This window comes from Protomyctophum parallelum (genome assembly GCF_964188405.1).
Source record: "Protomyctophum parallelum genome assembly, chromosome: 3".
Taxonomy (NCBI): Eukaryota; Metazoa; Chordata; class Actinopteri; order Myctophiformes; family Myctophidae; genus Protomyctophum; species Protomyctophum parallelum.
The window spans coordinates 42,804,792-42,816,539 of record NC_139698.1 but is presented as its reverse complement, the minus strand read 5'-3'; the positions used below and the strand labels follow the sequence as shown (position 1 = coordinate 42,816,539).

Below are 11,748 nucleotides of genomic sequence, written 5' to 3'. Positions count from 1 at the left end.
AACCCTTAGATCTTCATATATGGAGCTGACCCGCTCCATATATGGCACGTGTCATGAAGAAGACTGGATCATCACCTAGATCTGCATATATGGAGCCGGCCAGCAACTCCCCCTGCTGTTATTCAAGTTCAAGACATCTCTCAGGTGACAAGAGATGCCTAGTCATTTCCCTGGATTCAGTCTATATTATATGAATTCCGCCATTGTGCTCACATGTTTTCTCCTTACTTAGGTATGTGTTGACTTGCAGTGCAATTCTAACTCTAAGTGGGTTGCAGTTCTTAGGATGCTTGTCATTGTCACAATAACATTTTGTATTGCGTTGCTGTTGGGCAGAAACCTTGTCCAAACCAAATGTCCAAAACCATTATTTTTCTGGAAATGGAAAAAATAAGATGTTTACCAATAAATGGCACTCTTTCCCAGGAGTTTTGCCCAGGTGAACAGGGTTTTAAGGTTAGGTTTAGGCATTTCTGTGAGGTTAGGTTTAAGGTTAGGCAGTTAGAAAAAAAGATGAAATATAGATATGTTTTTTTCCTGTCAGTACTCAGTAATGATGAGCTTGTCATTTGAATAAAGTGAATTAGGGTGTTTTTTGTTTTGTTTTTTACAGTGTGTTTAAATACTGTTGGTTACTGTACATTTGTGAATGAAGCTACACAATATAGTGTTTAGATCGCTACATGGAAAATCAGATTGGCATCGTCACATTGGCCAAAATGGCAGTGGATGATTTTTTGTGTGTGTGTGTGTGTGTGGAAGGGGCTCCTCATTATATATTCAATTATTTGTGTCCAAATTTAAAGGAGATATCTCCTCCACCTAGCATATGAACAAGACTACCAACATGGTGCATCCGGCTTTGTCAACCATCTATATGAACACAATTGTTCCATTTTCAAGGGTGATTTTTGTCACTGCACGTATCGGGCTGGGGCGGCACCTGTGAGCAGGGAGTGTTGGGTGGGAGGAAGGCTCTCTACGTCTTCCCGGTGGGTGCTCCTCACTGACAGTGGCAGGTGAGTCATTAGGATAAACTGCAGTGATAACACACACTTTTGTGGGGAGGAATTTGTATAACGACTAAGTTGAACAGACAAAATACCGTACGTAAAATTCATTAAAAAAATAACAATAAACTGCCTTAATGTACATTATTCAAGACTTAAGAATATTTTAGAAGGCCCAGGCCGTAGCGTAACGGTCTGGGCACCGGACTGGTAATCCAGTCGCAGTGTGCCGCGGGTTCGACTCCCGGACCCGACACGGCCCTTACTGCATGTCATCCCCCCATCTCTCTCCCGTTTCCTGTCAGCCTACTGTCTGTCCCTTCAAAAATCAATAAAAGGCGTAAGCCGCAAAAAAATATCTTAAAAAAAAATATATATATATATTTTAGAATACAACACTGCACTGCATACTGTTGATATCATACTGCAGCTATACATTTTGTGTACTCAATTAAACTATCCTCCACTTATTCAAATGTTCTAGTTTGCAGCAGTAGTAGGCTACAGGAGCCCCAGGCTCTAAAGGTGCATGCAGAGTGTAAATATGCAACCGGTTCCTTGTTAAACCAGAGCAGGAAAAACAAGAGCGAAGCAAAAAGAGAGAAAAGGTCCTTCTATATCATCCCCGTGCCAAAAGCAGGAAACCCTTTTACTGGCAGAGGTTGACAGTACAGTATATACTGTATGCTGGTCCAAATCATTTACTCAAGTGCTTGTTTTTTCTCTCCCTCCCTGCAGAAGATCCTTACCACAATGGACAAGCTCACACAACAACAATCTTACTGCCAACTGAAATGACTTTTAATCTATTAGCATAATATACTCAAAGCTGACCAGAAATGCACAGCCATTTTGATGTGGCTCAGAGCAGTTGTTTGGCTAAAGTGGAATGTCATGATAAAGCATGATCTGAAATGAGAAAAGAACCACATACAGTAAAAGTTCAGCTTATATCTCTCAACCAGTGGTCTGAAAATCAAGATCCACTGAAAATCTTTAGACTTTAATATTTTTTACTGTGTGGCTCCTTCAGAGAGGAGCTGCAGAATATGACTGTCTGTCTGTCTGTCTGTCTGTCTGTCTGCATATCGGTCTGTCTGTGTGTCCACAGCTAATCTCACAAACCGCTGGACCAGTGCCAAATTCTTGTGCACACAAGCAGGCCACAGAAGTACCTAATTTTAGTAACACTTTTTTTCATGCATTACTCATTGAGGACAGACATCATCATAGGCTGGTCTCATGAAGTCTGAGGGTAACAAGACAACTCACCCCATCCCCGTTTTTCCTCCCGGAATTTTCCCCAGTGAGGGGTGGGAGAGGCTGGACGGCAGACGGCCGTGGAACTTGAAGGACAACGGACGTGCGCTCAAATAAAAACTTCTGCGAAAACAGAAGCACAACACGAGGATAAGGAAACATTCGGTCGAAAATTCACAACAACAACTACTATACTTTGGTGTTGAAACTTTGAATTTCTCAAGTATACACTTTCACGAATAAGTATAAATATAATTTATGAAAAGGCTACTACAGTTATATCGTTTCCATAGGAGAATCTTTTTATATTTTTACAAAAAAGAATACAAACAGCCTATAACATAACAAGTTATGAATCTTGAACCTAGTTTGAGATCCTCATTGGACTGCCATAATTTTCCCATGTGGATCTCAAAATACACATAGCCTACACAAAATTCACATTTTTTTAATACATAGAATGCATAGGCGCCTATAGATGTTTCTCCATGAAGGACATGAAGTATGAGGATACTCTACTGTATTTTTTATGCATTACTGTTTAATGCATTGCAACTGCAATCAGACACTTTTAAAGAGAAAGCAAAACTCCTTAAAGTTAAATTAAAAGACAATTTTCAAGTATACAAATGTTGTGCTTGTGTGACAAGTATAGCATAACATCTGCTATTATTATAATGTAAAAGATAGATGTAAGCACTAAAGCACAAATGTACTTAATTACATGTCATGTACTGTAAATAAATGCCTTTTATTTATTTATTTTGCATTTTCCAAAACAAGTTTCACATTCACATGGAAAATTGTAGCTCCTCCCAACATGTGCAATGATGTATCCGTTTAAATACCCATTTCTACTTTCTGATTGGTAGGTTTTAGCTGTTATTATGGCTGGGTTGGTTCAGACTCCCTCGGTGTTGGGTGTTCAGGCATTCATCATCTGGAGAAAAGTAAGACTCGGTGGGCGGAGAGGGGCGCAGTACTTTAAAGCCACGTCCAATCAGAAGAGAGGGGGAGTTGCACCTCTGTGCGGTATTGGACAAGACTCCTGTCAAAATGCACCACGGGGGCGTGGCCTGAGCGCAGCTGCTAGTTGGCGCTGAAGTGTTGTGATTGCAGTGAGTCTCGTAGTAAGAGGCGCTCTTTTCACTGCCTCTGCACTCTGGGAATACTAACGCTTTTGGAGAAAAACAAATCCCTTCTTCAGCGCAACTTTCGTTCGACCGTTGTTACGCTTCCACGACAGTATCTGGACCTGCTGCGTGAACAAATCGAACATTTGCCACCAGCCGCACTAGGAAAATGAAACGATAAGGTAAGAACAAAACAAGTACGGTAGTTTGGTACTTTGCCTCGTCGGTATGTGCTGCTGCAGCAGCTGTAGTCTCACTCCGCTCATTAGCCGATTCAGTCTGACTCTGATCGGATCCAAGTTTCCCCCTCAGCCGCTGTGGTCTTAGTCGCTGGGAAAGGGACACCTTTTTGCAAAAGCAACATTGAGAAGTTGTTTGTCTGAATGCCGCACGAACTCCATGATCTCCATCTTTAACCTCGATGCAGGACATTATGGTCTCCACTGCAGTTTGTCAGAGGGACTTATTATCATCATTACATGCTAATAAATAAGCATTAGGCAGTAACTGCTATTGAAAGGTTAAGTAATGATAGCTAAAATTACCTTATTTACTTTACCATCATTGCCTTTTCTTTATCATGTTGACGCAGACTCCAATTGCGTTGGCTTTGTCACTATTGTCGACCAGTTAGAACAATGGCAATTATTAATCGAAGAAGGCCAGGAATCAGATTCAGCATACATTTTCTTCTTGTTCAAGGATGTTTTCCAACTTGTCAGAAATTACCAAATTTCTAACGGCTTGCCCGAGACGTAAATAGAATTTGAATTCAGATTGATTCTGTTCAATAAAATCATGGCAAATGTTCTGTTAGGAATTATAGGAACATAATTTATGACTACGTATTAGCAGCAGCCGATTTGCTCTCATACTTAAAACAAACAAAATATCCTATTAACGGATCTTTAATTGTTATTGGCTGAAACACTATAGGCTAGACGTTCTGCCTGTAACAAAATAGTATGCATTCATGTTGATCTTTTTTGCTGTGTGAAGTTCATGGAGAAGCCCATCATATTAGTACCGATAACACAGATTAGATTCTCCGTGGTTTGGTTGCAGGAGCTGGAACCCTGGAGCTTTATGAAGAGAAAAGCACTCTCCTACTTAAATTGTACACAGTCTGCACTTGTCTTGAAACATGGGTGTTCACTGTTCAGTATCTCTATAGACTATAGTCGATAGAGGCTTTAAACATCACTAACCAGTAACCACCATGGTCATAGTGATTTTATGTAGACATTTTCTTGGGTGATATACCCCATTAATTTGCATAACATGTGTAAATTATGCACCACAGTTGTAGCACTTTTTTTTAGCTGGAATACTGTTCAAGACAGACACGGCTGGATTGCAGAGTTAAAAGTTTTGAGGGAATTTAAATTGTTTAAGAATGGCCCTGACATTTTTGTTTAAAAACGTCTACAGTCTTAGTTCATCTGTTCATAATGGATGACATGGAGGACTCAGTTCTTGTTGATGTTATAGGATAGCTTGTGGTTTTGTACTGTGATTTGACACTCTTCTGATTAAGAAAACGACTCTTAAAACATAGCTGCTTGATGGATGCTGAGAGATTGTGATCTATTTTAGACTTTGTATTATATATATTTTTTAAGATATATTCTCAGGCAGCCCAGTGTGTAAATTGGCAAATATACTTTAATTGTCTGGTAAGACCACAGGGTCCTCTTCTTTAATCATTTGACTGACTGGTAAAATGGTCTATTTGTCCTGCAATTACACACCTGCTGCTATGTGTGCTGCTTACTGTATGTCTTACCGGCCCGCATGTACACACTGTACCAGATGGATTATGATGTGTAGGTAATGTTATCTTTGATTTTTGACTATCCTTGCCATGTTTTTCTTTACTTTTGGATTTTCTTTATCCTTGTCTTGTCTCTCCCTGTCTGACCCCCACCCCTCTACTTTTTCTTTTCTCTTGTCTGAAAACAAAAATGATGGAGCTTGCACAAAAACGATTTTCACCCACTTCTTTGCACCTGTAAACCTGTGATGTGACCATTTTGATTTTGAACACTGATAACAGAAAATAAAACGGATAATTTTTTTTAAACTTTGTTCATGCACTTGAACATCGAAGCCACCCACATTTATTTTAAACGATTAATGCATTAAAACACTAAAAACTCTTAATAAGTTAAAGGACCACTTCACCACTTTTCAACCTATCTTCATATAATAGGTCCTCACTAATAATCATGAAAAAATGGTGCAATTTTTTTCTACTCGGTCTGTGTCTCATAGAAGGACTGTGGGCAGTTCAGAAACCGTCTTCCAGTGACATCATCGATGGGGAATACAAGCTAATAAAAACTGCAGGCTTTCTAGTCCTGAAAAGTTGCAATGCAAAAATGGAAGCCATCGTTCTCACGATAATGAAAATCTAAATATTTTAGTAAAATAATCTTGTTTAAAAAAAAATCTGCCTAATGATGATGTCACTGGAAGACGGTTTCTAAACTGCACACAGCCGTCCTATGAGACACAGACTGAGTACAAAAAAATTGTGCAATTTTTTTTTTCATGATTATTAGTGAGGACCTATTCTATGAAGATAGGTTGAAAAATGGTCCTTTAATGGATCATTTAAATAAATGGTAAATGGTGCATTTATATAGCCTACCTAGCGCCTTTATCCAAGGCGCTTTACATAGATTGTGAATTACATTCAACCATTCACACACTCATTCATACACAGATGGCAGAAGAAACCATGCAAGGCACCAACCTGCTCATCGGGAGCAATTAGGGGTTCAGCGTCTTGCACGAGGACACTTCGACACAAACTCTGGGGGAGTCCTGGATCGAACTGGGAACCTTCTGGTTCCTAACCCGGCCGCTCTACCCCTGAGCCACTGCCGCCCCTATTTAGAGATCTGCATCCTGTTGACATGAGCAAAGTACCAACAGAACTCATTTGCCCACCATCTCTGGACATGGACATTGCTTGCTGTTCGAGTGACTCCCCTTTAAGCTCTGCAAGATTTGTTGCTCAGTTAGCATGGTTAATGGTGCATTTAACCCATCTGTAAATGTATTTCTGATTTCCAGCACTAGCGCTGGTTTACAATGAGGGGAGACCTGGTGCAGGGACCCCACATGAACAAATGATTATGGCTCCATAGTGTTCCCCAGGGTAATGATGGTTGAAATTAATTCTTACCCAAGGACTGGGGGCTGTGGTCCTATTGGGGTGTTTGGTAGGATTTGTTCCGTTCCTGTCAAGTACAGTAAAGTACCCCCTCTCCCAGAAAATGAACTGCTTAGCCTAGTATGCAAATGGTGTGTTTGTGCCTACATTTGCATGCATAATCTCAAGTGAAGGACAGTTTTGATTGACAAAAGCAGCAGAATTTTAGAAGAATACTTCTGATATTAAACTTAGTTAAGATGAAATGCCCAAGGCAACTGTATTGGTTGCATATGGGAACCCTGCAGTACCTGACGAAAATGGCAGCAGAAGGAGATGGTAAGGATGGGGGATGAGGGCTCCAAGGCTAACCAATCCCTCTTTTTCTATGCCTTCGGTCTTGTGTCCAGTGAAGAGTGCAGGACCCCTGGGGAGTGAATTATTACCTGTCAGACCCAGAGGCTTCCTGCCATCCATAACCTGGGGATGACACCGCACAGGCCTGTTCAGGCTATCTACTGAGGCTGCTGGGCCTTGGCCTTCAAGTCTAGCCTCCTTGGAAGGTGGCTGGCACAAAATCACATTAACATGTTGCATAAAGCATTACAAATGGACACGTTAAGGAAAGTGGGCTGCTCTGCCTAGTGCCTTCTGCAGTGCAGCCGGACAGGGTCTTTTATCATTCTGCTGCCTCCACCAGGCTAGGGAATAGGCTGCCGTTTACCAACACTTTGGTAAAGTTTTTCAGCTTTGCGCCTAGCTTTGTTCAAATTACAGTGGTCAGTTTTCTGCTTATTTGCCTATATCATACAGTTGACATTCAAAGATTTTCTTGTTAAATAATAACACTACTGTTTCTTTTCTATTTGCAATTTCAGTCGGCTATAAATCAAGGTTCATATAGTGGCTGTTTTCAATACTGACAATACTGTCTTCCACATTTCCAATCATCAGCTATTAGATTTGAGACCTTGGCACTCTCATAATTACTTCTGATTCCAAAAACAGGCGTGCGGTAGCTTCCCTCCTGCGCCCCTTGTGTGGTTATCGCGGTATGGGAAATTGTAGTCAAGCTGATGAGTGTGTAAAACTTGGGATGAAAAAGCCTCAAGTTCAGTGAAAGGCTAGAGGGATGGGGAAAAAGAGGGAAAAAGATGTAGAGCTGTTGTGGATTTCTCTCTGGACAAGTGACAGGCCATGGTCCGTCCTTCCAGACTGGCTGTCTTCCTGTGGTTTTGTCGAGCTGTTTTTCAGAAACGTTAACCCCTTGTCAAACATCGACTTAGGCTCCTGTTGCCAACCCGCTACAGCCACATACAGAACAGCAAGAACACTGCAGGATTGTCTGGTTACGCTTCGTGAAGCACAGTGGAAGTATTCCAGCAATTAGAGGGAAAATATAACCTGTAAATTGCCATGTCAGCATATTACCTCAGCCTTTGGGTCAGGGAAGGTCTCATGTCCCATGAAGGAATCTTTTGTGTGTACTGTATAACTTAGCTTTAGCTTTATCCTACAATGTTTGTATCTTAAGTATTCTTTATTTCATATGTGAGTCATGCACATATGAGTCATGTTGGTTTATGGCTTTCTTTGTAAATTGGGTATGCTTCAGTCATGCTTGTATATTCTGTTGCTGTTTGTCTCTCTTGAAAAACATCTCTGCCACTGAATCGGGTGCCCTTTCATCGAAGGAAACATTACCTATAGTCACTCACTGCAGAGTATTGGGGAGAAACACACTTTGATTTGTGGAACAAGGAGCTTGTGTGTGACAAAAAAGGGGGGGGGGGTACATTAAATTATGCTGACTTGAATACTTGCAATGAATCATGAATATTTCATGTGAAGAAGTATATTCAGTAGCTACATAATGTGTGCATATCCATGGTAGGGATGTGTAAATGTGTCCAAAATGAAAATCGATTTGTATAATTCAATATTAACGATTAATCGATTAATCGTTTTTTGGGGGGGGGGGGGGGGGGTTTTTTTTTTTTTTTTTTTTTTTTTTTTTTTTTTTTTTAACTTTTTTTTTTTTTTTTAATGAACCCTACAAATAAAAAAAATCTTCCCCCCAAGGGGTACCTAAGTCAAAAAAGTTTGGGAACCCCTGATGTATGATTAACAATAATTGTAACTCTTGAGAGTTAATAAGGGTCCATTTGGTTACTAACTCCATCTTTTAAATGGGACCACTGTTGGTCCCTGGACCACTGTTGATCCAATTGATCACCATAGCAACCCCAGCCTAGGCCTGATTAGGTAAATTCCCAACACCTGCTAAATCCTCCAAACCTGTATATTGATTGGAATCAATCTCCACTCACACTCCTCTCATGCAGCTACACAGACACATCCTGTCCTGTTTGGATGACAATATTGCCTTTCCAACAGATTTTCATAAAAAACAAACAAAAAAACCGATTATCGATTATTAATTTTCATAATCGATTTCGGGTCCTATCAACGATAATCGATTAATCGGACCCATCCCTAATCCATGGACTCCATGATCATCTTGTAGGAGTAATTTCAAAACCTATTCAGGTTCATCACCTACTATACCCCAAGAGTTCTAAATGTTCTTTAAAAAGCATGGAGCGCTGTAGCATAACATTAACTCCCGAAGGATATAGATAATGCAGATATCATCAAACGCTACTCCTCACTATGGTGAGTGAGCACATAAATACAATTTCCCCTCCAAATACTGTATATTCCACTTGCTCCTTCATTTAATAGGAGCAAATGCCTCAGGTAATGAAACAAGCGTTGTAAATTGCTGGTGGACATACAACTGATTATTGATTTTTGAACTCCTAGTGGGAGCAGTTAAGGTGCAGTGGTTTGTGCCCCAAATTATCTCTTAATCACTTCATAATGAGAGCAGCCCCCCTGCCTCAGTGATTAGTCGCTCATGCAGAAAATGGAGCAAGTCGCCCCCTTGACTTCACCAAACTCCGATGAACAGTTGTTCGTTGTTGTCGTCAGATCATTAGAATGTCCCGGACATTGTGTTTGTGTGAAGGTGTTGTAGTGAACAGTCAGTGCTAAACTAAAATTTATAACAACTGTCAGAGGTGAAAAGAAACTCCATAACTGCTGTAATGAGGCTTGATGGAAGTTTTCAGTTGCTGAACAGACAAAGCTGTCTTGTCCTGACTAACTGGGTCTACATCGGGAGATCAGGTCATGAGACGTTGGGTGACGTCTCACAAGTAGGCTACAAGTTGCTCTAAACCGATTTGCACGTACTATAGCTGATGGTGCTGTTCTCACTGTGTGAGAGGAAATGACAATTCTCACCATAATGATTAATGTTATACCCCTTCGGAAATGGGGCCCCTTTCCACCAAAATTAGAGCAAAAGGTCTTTTTTATAATGAGGGAAAACACACAAAACCCCACTGCCGGTAGACAAGTATATAGTACCCTTCTGTTTTTGTTACTAGTGTCACGTTCGACCCAGATCATTATGGTGCAAAAAGTCACTACAGGAGTGATGTACAATGTCAAATAAAAGTCATCTTATAAATTACGATGTTCCTATCACCCTCTCCTCTCACTCACACTCACACACTTGGTGGCCCGATTGACCGACAACACCTTTGGGGTTTAGGTACAGGTACTGCAGTAAGTAGACTATTAACACGACTTTTGTCTGGGAATTTTTCAGAATAAAAAGCAGATGGGCAGATTTCAGTGGCTGAGACAGATGTTGTTTACACTCCAGAGTCCGGACCCATGCAGTTTAATAATGTACAGTCCCACCAGAATGCACACTGCTGTCTCGTGTCTCATCACAACCAAATGCACGACCCGTGAAGTCGGGGGGGGGGGGGGGAGGAAAAGACGGAGTGACAAATCGTTAGCAACAAGCTACGCTAACAGGCTGGTGGTGGTGTTGGCTTAGCTTGTTGCTGTTGATTTAATGCACTGATTGAACTTCACTTCATCTCCGCCTGTAATCTAAGTTATTTTGTTATTGACAACGTGAACAAATAGCGCTGCAAAAACAGACAGATCTACAAGCTCTCAACGCGTTGAGAACTGCACTGCAGAGACGGGCGGGTCTACGGGTTCTCAACGCATCGCCGATGCGGCACGTTGAGAGCTTGTGGATCTCCTTAATTTATTTCCCTGACTTGCGACCCGCTGTAAACTGTAATCACATTGCACGATAGGACATTTTTGGTATAATGCCCAAACTTATCCTTAGCACAATAAGATACAGGTGAAGTTATCCTCTGATAGGCCTGAAAGAAAGTTAATCAACACCACCCAAGCCTCAAAATGAATTGCAAATGTTTTTGGCCAAATTAGAATTGGTCTTGTTGGCAGATTGAGAGCAAAATCCGCAAGAAAAGCAGTGCACTGAACATATTCCAGGAATTTATATGTGGGAGCATTCAAACTGTTGTTCTTGGAAAACGAGCAATAATTTGTGAGCGTGCATGACAGATCTGCAGAGCAGCAGAGGATTTTGCAAAAGAAAGCGACGTAAGAATTTGAGGCAGATTGAGAGTTAGAAATCTAATTTTTACTGACTTTCTTTTCTTAAATTCTGTGATGCTGTATGGCAATACTGGGTGAAAGAGGGGGAATAGAAGTAGTTCTTAGTTACTGTAGAACTTATTCAGATTTATTATCATGTCTCATTGGTGCTTATTGCATTTTTTCAAAATGAGAATTTTTATGGTCCCGAAATATGAAATGAAGCAGGAAATGAGTAGTTTTTATTTGTTTTACTCCTCTGCCCAAAGCTCCTGCTTTCATACGGCAATCAAGTTCTTTTTTTTCTTCACATGACATTACTCGTGTACACAATGAAAACACACAAACATATACAACCCCCCCCCTAGGCTAAACAAAAGCACAAAAAAGTGGTGGGACAAAGCAGGTCAATACAGGGACACAGTCCGGATTACAGTTCACTGAAACGAAAAGTCCTCAACAAACTCCACAAAGGCACTCCAAACCAGGACAACATTTTTTTGGGGCTCTGTCCACTCTATACCTGAGTTTTTCCAGAGGTAGGAATGATAGAACTTCTTTTAGTCATTGTTGAAAAGAAGGTGCCTTATCAGACTTCCAATTAAGGAGGATTAGTCTACGGGCTAATAGGGATGCAAATGCCAAAGCATTTGCTTGTGGAGATGTGAGTGTACCAATTCAAGTTCTT

At 40.7% G+C, this 11,748-nt stretch overlaps 1 protein-coding gene across 2 annotated transcripts in view; it reads left to right on the top strand.

The window, feature by feature from the left end:
• The first annotated feature begins 3,404 nt into the window (after positions 1–3,404).
• The window catches only part of sema6cb (semaphorin 6Cb), a 142,468-nt gene continuing 134,124 nt past the window's right edge, over positions 3,405–11,748 (top strand). For both annotated transcript variants that reach the window (XM_083761901.1, XM_083761900.1), the window contains exon 1: positions 3,405–3,585. The gene's annotated coding sequence lies outside the window, so the exon portion shown is untranslated. The remainder of the gene's footprint in view (positions 3,586–11,748) is intronic.